The sequence below is a fragment of the Anomaloglossus baeobatrachus genome, chromosome 7 (assembly GCF_048569485.1).
Source record: "Anomaloglossus baeobatrachus isolate aAnoBae1 chromosome 7, aAnoBae1.hap1, whole genome shotgun sequence".
Lineage (NCBI taxonomy): Eukaryota > Metazoa > Chordata > Amphibia > Anura > Aromobatidae > Anomaloglossus > Anomaloglossus baeobatrachus.
In genome coordinates, this window is record NC_134359.1 from 133,182,740 (window position 1) to 133,197,655 (window position 14,916).

The 14,916-nt window shown below is 45.1% G+C and overlaps 1 long non-coding RNA gene across 1 annotated transcript in view; it reads left to right on the plus strand.

The window, feature by feature from the left end:
* LOC142245994 (uncharacterized) overlaps positions 1 to 14,065 on the plus strand; it is a 34,639-nt gene extending 20,574 nt beyond the window's left edge. The window contains exons 2-3 of the long non-coding RNA XR_012724835.1: positions 13,112 to 13,204; positions 13,661 to 14,065. This is a non-coding gene — a long non-coding RNA (uncharacterized LOC142245994). The remainder of the gene's footprint in view (positions 1 to 13,111; positions 13,205 to 13,660) is intronic.
* Positions 14,066 to 14,916: the final 851 nt, after the last annotated feature.

Here is a 14,916-nt window from a genome sequence, read left to right on the forward strand (position 1 = left end):
CAGGGATGAGGGCAATCTGACTTGTTGCCCGGAGCTCCAGGCCTTCAGGGGGCCCTGGTCAGATCGCCCTCATCACAGCCTCTGTGCCAGGCAGGGGGCGATGCTGCAGCTCCACACAGTCAGTGCAGGCAGCGGAACCTCTCCTCTGTTCCCTGCCCTTTCTTTGTGACACACGCAGCACGCCCTGATGACGTCAGTACTGCGCTCGAGTGTGTCAATTCAAAAGTTCTCCCCCGGCCAGCAAGAAAAGAAGCAGCACAGTGGGGGCCTTCACGGAGAGAAGCAGCGGAGGGAGCCCCTAGGAAAACAGCATTGGCGCAGCCAGGGCCCGTACAAGAGGAGAAGCAGCTCTTGCGGGGGGCCCGTACAGAGATGCCTAAGGAGGGAGAGTGAGTGGTGACTAATAACCTCAGGAGTAGAGATGAGCGAACCGGTCGCGGTTCGGCTCGAGGTCGGTTCGCTGAACGGAGCTCCCGTTCGAGTTCGGTTCGTCGAACGTTCGACGAACCGAACTCGAACCAATAGGATATAATGGGAGGCAATCACAAACACATAAAAATGCATTATAAATGTACACATACAGTTAATAAACATTGCCATAACACTTACCGGTCCCCGCGATCCCTCCTGCACTCTGTCTCCTGCCGCTATTCCATCCGATGATCGCTGAATCCTCCCGGTGACCGTCACTGCCAGCAGAGATGCAGGACCTATCGTGACGTCAAAATAGCCATGTGACCAGTCACGTGGCTATTATCTCATTGGCTACAGACTGGTCACATGACTATGACGCGTCATGTAGGACCTGTGAGTGCATCTCTCCGGTACACGGTGCACATTTGTGTATCGCCGTGTACCGGCGACATGCTCTAGCACACGGTCAACTCCCCGTTCCGTTAGGGACCGGCTGACACAGCCGGTCATTAACGGAGATCACCGTTGCCATAGCAACGCAGTTAGCGGTGACGTCACCGCTAACCGCGGCTCCGGGAGCACCGTTGCTATGGTAACGCGTGTGTAAGCGTTACCGCTGTTACCGCTAGCAGCACTGATCACTCACGGAGTGAAGGCTGCACGCTGCTTCTCGTGCAGCTTTCACAGAGTGAATGCTCCACGGGAAGCAGCGTCTTCCCCCATGCAGCAGTGATGTAGCAGAGCTGCATTTGTTGAATGAGAAAGACAGAAGACCATGGATCGTGGAGGGCTGACAGGGGGTAATAAAGATGGAGTCTCTAATGTGTCTGTGTATTTATTTCTATTAAAGTATTTTTTCTCTGTGTGGTGTCTTTTTTTTAACCCTTTATTGGAGATTCTTAATGGCCGGGTCAAACGTGCCTGACATTAAGAATCTCTGGCTTAATACTGGCTAGTAAAACAAAGCCAGTATTAACTCATAATTACCCAACAAGCCACCCGGCTCCAGGGCTGTTGGAAGAGTTGGATACAGCGCCAGATGATGGCGCTTCTATGAGAGCGCCACTTTCTGGGGAGGCTGCGGACTGCAATTCGCAGCAGAGGCGCCCAGAAACCTAGGGCTAACCTGTGCTGCGGATTCCAATCCCCAGCTGCCTAGTTGTACCTGTCTGGACACAAAAATGGGGCGAAGCCCACGTCATTTGTTTTTTAATTATTTCATGAAATAAGTGAAATAATTAAAAAAAACGGGCTTCCCTATATTTTTGGATCCCAGCCGGGTACAAATAGGCAACTGGGGGTTGGAGGCAGCCCGTGGCTGCCTGCTGTACCTGGCTAGCATACAAAAATATGGCGAAGCCCACGTCATTTTTTTGGTGAGCAAAAACTTCTGCATACAGTCCTGGATGGAGTATGCTGAGCCTTGTAGTTCTGCAGCTGCTGTCTGCTCTTCTCCATACAGACAGACAGACAGCTGCAGAACTACAAGGCTCAGCATACTCCATCCAGGACTGTATGCAGAAGTTTTTTGCCCCCCTGAAAAAATTATGTGGGCTTCGCCATATTTTTGTATGCTAGCCAGGTACAGCAGGCAGGTACGGCTTCCCCCAACCCCCAGTTGCCTATTTGTACCTATTTGTAAAGGGAAGCCCTATTTTTAGTATTTCATGAATTTCATGAAATAATTAGAAAACAAATGACGTAGGCTTCGCCCCATTTTTGTGTCCAGCCAGGTACAACTAGGCAGCTGGGGATTGGAATCCGCAGCACAGGTTGGCCTGAGCTTTCTGGGCCCCACTGCTGCGAATTGCAGTCTGCAGCCACCTCAGAAAATGGCATTTTCATAGAAGCGCCATCTTCTGGCGCTGTATCCAACTCTTCCAGCACCTGCCTGCTATACCTGGCTAGCATACAAAAATATGGCGAAGCTCACATCCTTTTTTTGTAGTTTTTTGGCAAAAAAAAAAAAAATGCTTCCCTGGATTTTCCATTGCCAGTGAAGGTAACACCAAGCAGTGGAGGTTAGCAGCCAGTAGCTGCTTGGATTACCCTTAGCTAGCAATACAAAAAATGCAGCGGGAGCCCATATATATTTTTTTTAATTATTTATTTAAATAACTAAAAACAAAATGGGCTTCCCTGTATTTTGATTGCTGGACATCACAGTGCTGTAAAAAGAAATCTTTAAAAAAATGACGTAGCGCTCCGCGGTATTTTTGATTCTCAGCGCAGATAAAGCAGACAGCTATGGGTTGCCACCCCCATCTGCCTGCCGTTACCTTGGTTGACAATCAAAATACAGGGAAGCCCATTAATTTTTTCTATTTAAAAAATAGTTAAAAAAAAAATGACGTTGGGTCCCCCCATTTTTGATAGCCAGCTAGGGTAAAGCAGACGGCTGTAGCCTGAAAACCACAGCTGGCAGCTTTACCGTGGTTGGGGATCCAATGTGGAGGTCCCCTCAGGCGTTTTTTTATAATTATTTTATAAATATTAATAATTACACAATAAAAGTAGGGTCCCCCCCAAATTGGATCACCAGCCAAAGTAAAGCGGACAGCTGTGGTCTGGTATTCTCAGGGTGGGAAGGTCCATAGTTATTGGGCCTTCACAGCCTAAAAATAGCAGGCCGCAGGCACCCCAGACGTGGCGCATCCACTAGATGCGCCAATCCTGGCGCTTCACCCCAGCTCATCCCGTGCCCTGGTGCAGTGGCAAACGGGGTAATAAATCGGGTTGATACTAGCTGTAAAGTCACCTGAGATCAAGCCCAGCAGTTTGTGATGTCATAGCGTCTGTTAGATACCCAACATCATAAACTGTCAGTACTAACAAAAAAAAAAATCGACAAAAGAAATTTATTTGAAAAAACAGTCCCCAAAACATTTCCTCTTTCACCAATTTATTGTAAGAAAAAAAATAAAGGGGTCCCACGACGACTCTGGACCGTCTAGAATATGGGGGGGGAGACACACAGGGAACGTATTCCCCATTTTCTAGGAGTGCGGACCCTTCATGTGAGGAGTGTGGGTGCAATGAATCTGCACTCACTCTCCCCGGGTCCACAGCAGCAGAGTCCATGTCGTAATGGTTGCTACCAAAGCTGCAATGCCCTGCTCATGAGGTAAGGGCATGCCTAATCAGGAGAACTACTGTAGAGGAAGCTCTGCTCACTGGTATATAGGTGCTCAGAGGTAATAATAGATAAAATTAGTGAGTAACCTCGGCACTCTAAATTTCCCAGACTAAGTCAGTAAGTCACAACGGATAGTAATGCAAAATCACTCTTTATTGGTCCGTATTAAGAAATTTTTTTTTTCATAAGCATATATGTTTTTGTCCAAAACAAGTTACAAATGACGTTTCGGCCTGAGCCTTCGTCAGATTGGACTTATCTGCATGTAATCATGAAAAATGACAATAATCAGTATCACATAAGAGTGAGAGAACAATAACATAAACTCGAACAATGTAGAGGTACAATTGGGATGCAGCAAAAAAATTGCAACACAGCAAGAAATGAAACACATGATACAAATGTCATAATACAGTACAAGGACAATATAGTAATGACAAATATGGGGTCAGAGTAGGCTTAGACAGCTCTGGTACGAAAGAGATGTCAATCATAAAGTAACATGTGCAGTAGGTGTAGAGCTACACTATGCATGGCAGAGCTAATGGGTAGACCGACCATAGAAAAAGAACGGAGAAAAAGTGGAGAAAAAGTGGAGAAAAAGTGGAGAAAAAATGGAGAAAAAAATGGAGAAAAAGTGGAGAAAAAGTGGAGAAAAAATGGAGAAAAAGTGGAGAAAAAGTGGAGAAAAAATGGAGTAGAAGTGGAGAAAAAGTGGAGAAAAAGTGTAGAAAAAGTGTAGAAAAAGTGGAGAAAAAATGGAGAAAGAGTGGAGAAAAAGTGGAGAAAAAGTGGAGAAAAAATGGAGAAGTGGAGAAAAAGTGGAGAAAAAGTGGAGAAAAAGTGGAGAAAAAGTGGAGAAAAAAATGGAGAAAAAGTGGAGAAAAAGTGGAGAAAAAATGGAGAAAGAGTGGAGAAAAAGTGGAGAAAAAGTGGAGAAAAAATGGAGAAGTGGAGAAAAAGTGGAGAAAAAGTGGAGAAAAAGTGGAGAAAAAATGGAGAAAAAAATGGAGAAAAAGTGGAGAAAAAGTGGAGAAAAAATGGAGAAAAAGTGGAGAAAAAGTGGAGAAAAAGTGGAGAAAAAGTAGAGAAAAAGTGGAGAAAAAATGGAGAAAAAGTGGAGAAAAAGTGGAGGAAAAAGTGGAGAAAAAATGGAGAAAAAGTGGAGAAGTGGAGAAGTGGAGAAGTGGAGAAGAAGTGGAGAAGAAGTGGAGAAGAAGTGGAGAAGAAGTGTTTGTTCATGCCAGATGGGAGATAAATAATTTTTTACCGGCGCTGTCATTTACTGTAACGTGATCATCGGTGTACGGTGTATACCTGTGATCACGTGAGCGGGGACCAGAAAAACCGTCCTGAATCATGATCTCCAGGGTCTCAGCTAGCCCTGAAACCCCGGAGATTTTCTGACGCTGGGAGGCGTTATTCACTTATTTCTGCCTGCTGTTTATAAACGGCAGATCAGAATAAGGCTACATTAACACGACCGATCCATTTTTGCGGTCTGCAAAAAACAGTCCGTTTTTTTTCACGGGTGCATCCGTGTGGCATCCGTTTCCGTTCTGTAGACGGTCCGTATGTCATCTGTTTGTCATCCGTGTGCTTTCCGTTTTTTTTGTGTACTGCAAAAAAACTGAAGGAGGGTAAATGCATAAATTTACCCAGGATCCATAGCTTCATCCTACATGAGGCGGTCACATGTTCACTCCAGTGCCATTTTCTACTGCTTTTCACAGCGTAGAGCGCTCTGGTGATTTTCTTTTGCTTGTGCACTTCATATCAGTCTTTTCTGTCATTATAATGGCAGAAAGACACATAATGTCCCACTCTCCTGCATTTTGTAATTTTGCACCCTTTGGTGCCTTTCATGTGGCACTAAGGGGTGCTTAGCTTTGTATTTAGCCAAAAAAATGAAAAAAAAAATGACGTAGGGTTCCCCCTAGTTTTGTAGCCAGCTAGGGTAAAGCAGACGGCTGCAGCCTGCAGACCACAGCTGGCAACCTCACCTTGGCTGGTAATCCAAAACTGAGGGCACCCCACGCTGTTATTTTAAATTAAATAAATAATTAAAAAAAAATTGGGGTCCCCCCAAAATTGGATCACCAGCCAAGGTAAAGCAGACAGCTGGGGTCTGATATTCTCAGACTAGGGAGGTCCATGGTTATTGGACTCTCCCCAGCCTAAAAATAGTAGGCCGCAGCTGCCCCAGAAGTGGCGCATCCATTAGATGCGCCAATCCTGGTGCTTCGCCCCAGCTCATCCCGCGCCCTGGTGCGGTGGCAAACGGGGTAATATATGGGGTTAATACCAGATGTGTAATGTCACCTGGCATCAAGCCCTAGGGTTGGTGAGGTCAGGCATCTTATCAGATACCCGACATCACCAACCCAGTTAGTAATAAAAAAAATAGACGACAAACACATTTTTATTTGAAAAAACACTCCCCAAAACATTCCCTCTTTAACCAATTTATTAGAAAGAAAAACAAATCCAGGTCTGGTGTAATCCAAGGGGTTGCCATGACGATCCACACTGTCCCAGTCAATGAAGAGCAGGATGTTCCCCATTGGCTGGGAGAGCAATGCAGTGACCTGAGCTAACATCAATAGGTCAGCCCAGGTCACTGCAGGGCATGACAAGTGCTACTGTCAGCGAGGTACATTACCTGCGCTGATCTCCAGCACACTGACAGCACCTGTCACTGAGTTCAATGACCGCCGCCTTCACAGCCAAGTATCGCGAGAGGCCCGTGATGTCACCGCTAGTCAGTCTCGGGTCGGAAGCGAGAGAAGGTGATGTGACAAGCGGCGGCCATGGAGGACAGTGACAGCGCTGAGGTCGGGATGGCGGGACTTCATCACCGCAGGTAAGCCGAGCGGGACCATGTGTGCAGAGTGTGTGTGCAGAGTGTGTGTGTGTGTGTGTGTACATGCCGCGGGCAGGAGGGGGCGGAGCGAGCTGAGCGGGGAAGTGTGGGCATCCTGCACGTAACTAGGATAAACATCGGGTTACTAACCAAAGCGCTTTGCTTGGATACCCGATGTTTATCTTGGTTACCAGCTTGTGGCAGGCTGCCAGCGATGGCTCCTGCACACTGTAACTGTAAAAAGCCCTGCTTTTTGCTGCTAGAACCGTTCTCGAACGTATCTAGAACTATCGAGCTTTAGCAAAAAGCTCGAGTTCTAGTTCGATCTAGAACAGCCCCCAAAATCACTTGAGCCGCGAACTGGAGAACCTCGAACCGCGAACCGCGCTCAACTGTACTCAGGAGGGTACAATGAGGAGGGGGGTTACTGGTGACTAATACTGGGGGTGTAGCAGTAGCTTAGCTACCGGGGGGGGGCAGGGGGCAGTTGCCCAGAGCTGCTGCTTTCCAGAGCCATGTTAAAACAGTTTGTTTTGTTGTAAACTCCCATTTCCTTTTGCCATCTAGCAAATCCAGCGTTTTATTCAAGGGGGAGGGGAGAGGGGATTTAATACATGTGCGCTGCAGAGGCAGGGAAGCTCTAATCTTCCCCCGTGCAGGATCTGCAATGACATCATGCCCATGTGACCCCCCCCATGTGGGAGGAGCCAGAAGATACTTGAGTAGCTGTAGCAGATGAGAGCACATGACAGGTAAAGAGTGAAGAGGAGGGCATGGGGGGTGCTGAGTGTGACAAGAGAGGTGCAGAGTGTGACAACAGAGGGGCAGAGTGTGACAAGAAAGGGGCAGAGTGTGAGGACAGAGTGTGACAAGAAAGGGGCAGAGTGTGACAAGAGAGGGGCAGAGTGTAAGGGGCAGAGTGTGACAAGAGAGGGGCAGAGTGTGACAAGAGAGGGGCAGAGTGTAAGGGGTAGAGTGTGACAAGTGAGGGGCAGAGTGTGATAAGAGAGGGGCAGAGTGTGATAAGAGAGGGACAGAGTGTGACAAGAGAGGAGCAGAGTGTGATGGGCTCAGTGTGAGGGGCAAATTGTGACAAGAGAGGTGCTGAGTGTGACAAGAGATGTGCTGAGTGTGACAAGAGAGGGGCAGAGTGTGACAAGAGAGGGGCAGAGTGTGAAGGGCAGAGTGTGACAAGAGAGGGGCAGAGTATAAGGGGTAGAGTGTGACAAGTGAGGGGCAGAGTGTGATAAGAGAGGGGCAGAGTGTGATGGGCTCAGTGTGAGGGGCAAATTGTGACAAGAGAGGTGCTGAGTGTGACAAAAGAGGTGCTGAGTGTAACGAGAGGTGCTGAGTGTGACAAGAGAGGGGCAGAGTGTTATGGGCTCAGTGTGAGGGGCAGAGTGTGACAAGAAAGGTGCTGAGTGTGACAAGAGAGATGCTGAGTGTGACAAGAGAGGTGCTGAGTGTGACAAGGGAGGGGCTGAGTGTGACAAGAGAGGGGCTGAGTGTGACAAGAGATGGGCTGAGTGTGACAAGAGAGGGGCAGAGTGTGTCAAGAGAGGGGCAGAGTGTGACAGAGAGGGGCAGAGTGTGAGGGGCAGACTGGCAGGAGCAGAGTGTGACGGAGGGGGGGCAGAGTGTGACGGAGGGGGGGCAGAGTGTGACGGAGGGGGCAGAGTGTGATGGAGGGGGGAAGAGTGTGAAGGAGGGAGGCAGTGTAGAGGGTGTATTACGGAAATAGGCGGTGTAGAGTGTGTATTATGGAAAGAGGCTGTGTAGGTGGTGTGTTATGGTGTTATGTAGAGGGGCGGTGTAGAAAGTGCATTATGGAGAGGGGCCGTGTAGAGGGTGAATTATTGAGAGACGTGGTGTAGAGCAAGTATTATGGAGCAAGGAGGTGTAGAGTGTGTTTCATGGAAAGAGGCTGTGTAGGTGGTGTGTTATGGTGTAATGCAGAGGGGCAATGAAGACAGTGCATTATGGAGAGGGGCAAGCGGTGTAGAGGGTGTATTATTACTTTTCTGAGAAATACTTTATTTTCTGGAACAACTTCAAGGGTGCTAAGACTTTTGGCCATGACTGTGTGTGTATATGTATATATATATATATATATATATATATATATATATATATACAGTTAGGTCCAGAAATATTTGGACAGTGACACAAGTGTTGTTATTTTAGCTGTTTACAAAAACATGTTCAGAAATACAATAATATATATAATATGGGCTGAAAGTGCACACTCCCAGCTGCAATATGAGGCTGAATCCTGAGGCTGAAAAAAAAGAAACAATCCATCAGAGAGATAGCAGACATGCTTGGAGTAGCAAAATCAACAGTTGGGTACATTCTGAGAAAAAAGGAATTGACTGGTGAGCTTGGGAACTCAAAAAGGCCTGGGCGTCCACGGATGACAGCAGTGGTGGATGATCGCCGCATACTTTCTTTGGTGAAGAAGAACCCGTTCACAACATCAACTGAAGTCCAGAACACTCTCAGTGAAGTAGGTGTATCTGTCTCTAAGTCAACAGTAAAGAGAAGACTCCATGAAAGTAAATACAAAGGGTTCACATCTAGATGCAAACCATTCATCAATTCCAAAAATAGACAGGCCAGAGTTAAATTTGCTGAAGAACACCTCATGAAGCCAGCTCAGTTCTGGAAAAGTATTCTATGGACAGATGAGACAAAGATCAACCTGTACCAGAATGATGGGAAGAAAAAAGTTTGGAGAAGAAAGGGAACGGCACATGATCCAAGGCACACTACATCCTCTGTAAAACATGGTGGAGGCAACGTGATGGCATGGGCATGCATGGCTTTCAATGGCACTGGGTCACTTGTGTTTATTGATGACATAACAGCAGACAAGAGTAGCCGGATGAATTCTGAAGTGTATCGGGATATACTTTCAGCCCAGATTCAGCCAAATGCCGCAAAGTTGATCGGACGGCGCTTCATAGTACAGATGGACAATGACCCCAAGCATACAGCCAAAGCTACCCAGGAGTTCATGAGTGCAAAAAAGTGGAACATTCTGCAATGGCCAAGTCAATCACCAGATCTTAACCCAATTGAGCATGCATTTCACTTGCTCAAATCCAGACTTAAGACGGAAAGGCCCACAAACAAGCAAGACCTGAAGGCTGCGGCTGTAAAGGCCTGGCAAAGCATTAAGAAGGAGGAAACCCAGCGTTTGGTGATGTCCATGGGTTCCAGACTTAAGGCAGTGATTGCCTCCAAAGGATTCGCAACAAAATATTGAAAATAAAAATATTTTGTTTGGGTTTGGTTTATTTGTCCAATTACTTTTGACCTCCTAAAATGTGGAGTGTTTGTAAAGAAATGTGTACAATTCCTACAATTTCTATCAGATATTTTTGTTCAAACCTTCAAATTAAACGTTACAATCTGCACTTGAATTCTGTTGTAGAGATTTCATTTCAAATCCAATGTGGGGGCATGCAGAGCCCAACTCGCGAAAATTGTGTCACTGTCCAAATATTTTTGGACCTAACTGTATATATATATATAGTTTTTTCCAAGAGCGGTGGCGGACTGTGGAAGGTTTGCGGGGTGGAGGCGGAGCTGGGGTGGAGTCTGGGTGGCGTCTCAAGGGGGCCCCATAATATTGCCAGAATGGGGCCCTGAAATTCCTAGTGAGGGCCCTGATTGGAGATCCTGATTCCAGCAATGTGTCACTTACTGGACTGCTTAGTGTAGTTTATATAAAATCATTTTTTTATCAGCAGGAGATTGTCACGAGAGGAATACTTAGCCTGCTATCAGGTAGTGCAACTATGCCTCCACAACTGATTGGCAGCTTTCTGCCTATGCACTGTGTACATAGAAGGGTACCAATCAGTGTTGGTGGTGGGAGGGTATATAGCTCAGCTTTCAGAGACCAGCTAGATCTGCAACATATAAAACCATGTTTAATTAAATCTGCAGCACCTAGTAAAGTAGAGGACACATTGCTGAAATCACGGTTTCTTCCCCTACATCATGCTCCTCAAAGCTGGAGTAGTAAGAACCAGGTGAATGATTCTGTTTAGAGTGAACCTTTCACCACTGTTTACATGCTAAAATTGCTATATCATGATAAAGTGGTTGAAGATCTAAATGAAATGTAGTTTTCTTTTTATTTCTCATCTTGATTGCGGAGATATTAGCATGTAAAATTTAGATGCTAATAACTAGTACAACCATGGGGGCATTAACAGAGATTAATTCACGTTTTTACTTATATAACGTTGCCCAATCATAAGCAGGCAGTGTCCTACAGGGGAAAAAAGAAAATGCCTCCAGAGAAGGTCAGAAGCAGCTTTTTCACCATGATCTGGTGAAACTCATATCTGTCACATCTCCACCAGAGCCTGCTCCTGGAATGTCTGTCGTCAGGCATCACCATATTCACTTTGTGGGTGGTGCTGGTGATAGAAAAGATGTCAGAGCCAGAAGCTCTGGAGGACACAAGTTCTGTCCAGCTTCTAAGGTTAGAGTGACTGGGATCTGCAGTCCAGTCTGGCAGAATGGGTGTGTGCTGTTCAGCTTAAGTTATCAGCTCCTTGCTTCAGCCAATTGGACAGCATCACAGCCTACTAAAACTTCCAGTGTACTGCTGGAAGTTGCCAGATATAGCTTGTGCTTTACTTTTTAGGGCTGTGTTTGCTTATCCTGTTTAGTATTGGTATTTTCCTGATTTGACCTCGGCTTGTTTATTGATGCTTCTCCTGCTGTATAATTTTGAACACGTCTGCCCTTTAGGTTTTGACCCGGCTACCTGACGATCCTTGTAGCCAGCTTGCACCACTGAACAGCAGCTGACTCTGTGGTTCTTGCCCAAGGACCCCTGAGTAAATCCAGATCCTTGTATAGGGGTTGAAGGGTGAAGGTCAGGGCAACCCCAGACTCTGGGAAATGGAATAGCTTGTGCAAAGCCTGTTCGTAGTAGCCATTTTAGATATGCAGATGATCACTGACAGAGTCCCATTACAATATCTCTCTTACCAGGTCACACTGAGATCTCAGTGCATTATAAGTGACACGCTATTCTCAGGTCGCTATTCTCCACCCATGGTGCTGTCATGTAAATATATTATGATTTAAATGGCAGCACTGTGAGATTAGACTTTCAGGGTACGAGCAGCATATCACATTTAATGATCTGGATCTATAGCACCTACCATAGCATTATTCCGCAATGTCTGGAATACATCCAGAACGTTGTAAGTAATGACAGACAGCGCAGCACTCCTCCTCCTGCACTTCTACTGCAGTAAGTGTTGGCAGTGAAATCTCAGTGTTACCTGGTTAGACACACCTGATCTTACCACATCACAGTGATAAAGCTTGCTCTGACCGTCTCTGGAGGCTCAATCTTCTTTTTACCTCTATGACGCTACATTCTTATGATTGGGCAATGTCACTCAGGGAAAAGTAAATGACAGGGATAAGAATCTCTGTTAAATTCACCTTGGCTGCAAGGGAAATTAGCATCTACATTTTACAAGCTAATATGTCCGTAATGGAGATGAGAAATAAAATAAAAATTACCTTTTATTCAGATCTTGAGCCACTTTATCATGCTATAGCCAGTTTATCATGTGGAAAATAGTGAAAACTTCAGTATAACTTAAAATAAAATAAGGTTAAAGCATTGGTCAAACAACATAAAAATATTTGTGTAAATTTCGGAAGTTGCATAAAGGCCGGGGCCACACGGGGATCTACTGCGATCCTCACATGACACTCGGCTCAATCTGGCAGCACAGCAGGAACCGAGTGTCATGCGAGTGTCCCTGCGACTGATGTCCGACCGTGCGATTGGACCTCAGCTGCGGGAGGCAGGCCGGCTCTTAGGAGGGGCAGGCCATCTCTGCGGAATGGCGGGCAGGCGCTGCAGAGGGGAGGGAGGAATTTATCTCCCTCTCTCCTTCATTGCCAGCTATTGCCATTCTCGCCCTGCACTCGCGGTACACCGGTGTACTGCGAGTGCAGTGCGATTTTTCTCTTGCCCCATAGACTTGAAGGGTGCGAGAGAAACAAGACTCGCATTACAATCGCAGCATGCTGCAATTGTTTTCTCGGTCCGATTAGGGCTGAGAAAATAATCGTTGATGGGTGCTGGGATATAGGCTAATATTGGTCCAAGTGGAATGCGATAAAACATTGCATTCCACTCGCTCCGATTTTCATGTCGTGTGGCTTAGGCCTTAATGATTATCTGTGTTGTTACATTCCAACCTGCCAACCTACTGTGAACAAGATACTGTTGTAATAAATCCAACACTGTTAGATATTTGGTTACAGGTCGTGGGTTGCAGCCAATTTTGCCCCATAGGTTTCAATGTATGTCGTTTAAGACCTGACGCTCACAAGATCTGTCTGCAATTTGGATTTTTCTTTTTTTTTATAGACAAATCTCTTATATGCAAAAAAAGAAAACAAAAATATGCATGCCTTGCAAAATAAGTATAAAAAGCATACCACATACTATAAACTGTAGATACACATGTCCTGAAGTTTCCATTAAATATTGACTAATTTTTATACGTACAAGATTCTTTTATCCATGGTTACAGAGTCTTATAAAATGAATGTTTTATGTGTATACGATATAAAATAATACAAGTGAATAGTAAACTGCCTGCAGCTTCTGTATACTGATAGCTATTCTTTTCCTACCTGCGCAGGTATTGTCTTCTGCTCGTGGAAACTACTGAAGTATATCGCCCTGGTTGTATGTTTAATAAGGATGTAGAGAAAGCAACAATGCTTATTGGCAGGTCTGTAACCAACAGCTCACGTCATACTGGCACTAAGTTGAAAAACTCATTTCCGAATCACTTGGCCAGAAGTTATGGCTGTTATTGGTTTAATTAAAAGTGGCATAATTGTATATGTACACCCAGACAATAAGTGGATTGTTAACGGATGCTAAATGTTGATGGAAATGAGGCGATAATGAGTTTTGGATACTTTTATTGAAGCTTAAGATACAATGTGTAGACTGTTATTACAAAGTAAACATAACAGATGGAGCAAAATAAGTCATAAAAGATTTCATTGTCTGCATTACAAGATCACTTATTTTCTGAAGAGCAAAACAATAGCATTGTTATTATGTGCTTAAATATAGTTAAGAGTTTATGCTGTCTATACTTTACCCAATAAATATCCATATCCTATTTCTTTATGAAACACAACATGTAATAATTATGTGTTACCACCTTGTTTTGCAGTTTCTTCACCCTTCTGACTTCCAGTGGAAATGTTCCAAAATTTCCTGGATTGCCAGATGACAATATCCTACACAGTGGTCGTCTCCACCTGTTAATGCTGAAGAACAACTCAGCTGCATTTTGGCACACTTAGATTGTTTATTCTTTTTCTTACTTCAAAAAACACATTTTTTTCTTAGTGTAGCTTCACCTTTGTCACCTTATACTAATGGTATACCTTAGGAACCTGTACAAACCAAGTTGGACTATAGTGAAGTCAAGGACAGAGTTTGCAAAAAGACCTCCACCCCTAGAGGTCTACACCACAGAGATCCCTTCAGAATGTGCAACAGAATGTCACAGATTTAAAGCATGCTATCATGCAGTTATTGCTAAAATGTACTACTTGGTTTCGAAGCACCTTTGCCCTGCTTGAATAAATAACTTGTGGTTGAGCCTGAAGGCTTACTGTCATATTGTAATGAGAATAAGCAGTTACCGATCCCTTAAAGGGTTGGTCAACTACCATGATATTGATGATGACACCCAGTGCACTCACCGACACACCCAGACTGTTCTCTGTGCCTGCAGATGGATAGAAGAGTATTTGCAGTACCAGGCAGCGGCCACTAAATAGTGATGGAGCTTCATATTCACTGCAGAGTGTGCACAGCGATAAACTGCTACTGGGTATTATAGATACACTCCTATGAAAGCAGATCGGCAGCAACCAGCACTGGTCATTTTTCTTTGTAAGAATAACAGCAGGCTGAGTTGAGTGGATCCTTTGAAAATCGAATTTTCCAACTTTTCCCCAAAAATTGATTTGTGGAGAATAATTTTGCACACATTTCAATACTATAAAGCTTGAAATTGCTCATTAAAGACACACGAGGGAGATGAGAGAGATAATGAGAACACTGCTGAGCATAAAGATTTACAGGCAAGAGATAGAGAGAGGTCCAGGATGACCATAAGAGCTTACACACTACAGAAGAGAGAGAGATAGGGAAAGGACCTTGCAGACCATAAGAGCTTACACTCTGCAGGAGAGGGGGAGGACCCCTCTAAGCAAAAGAGTTAACCATCTACAGGAGAAAGAGGACCCTACTGACCATAAGAGTTTTCACATTGCAGGAGAAAGGACCCCATTGGCAGACACTTACCCAGTGACTCTGGAGATGGAAAATGACACTGTCATACAACCTGTGCTCCACTGGTAACTTGTGATCTCAGGTAGCCCAGGTACTAACCAACACTGTACAAATTACAATAAT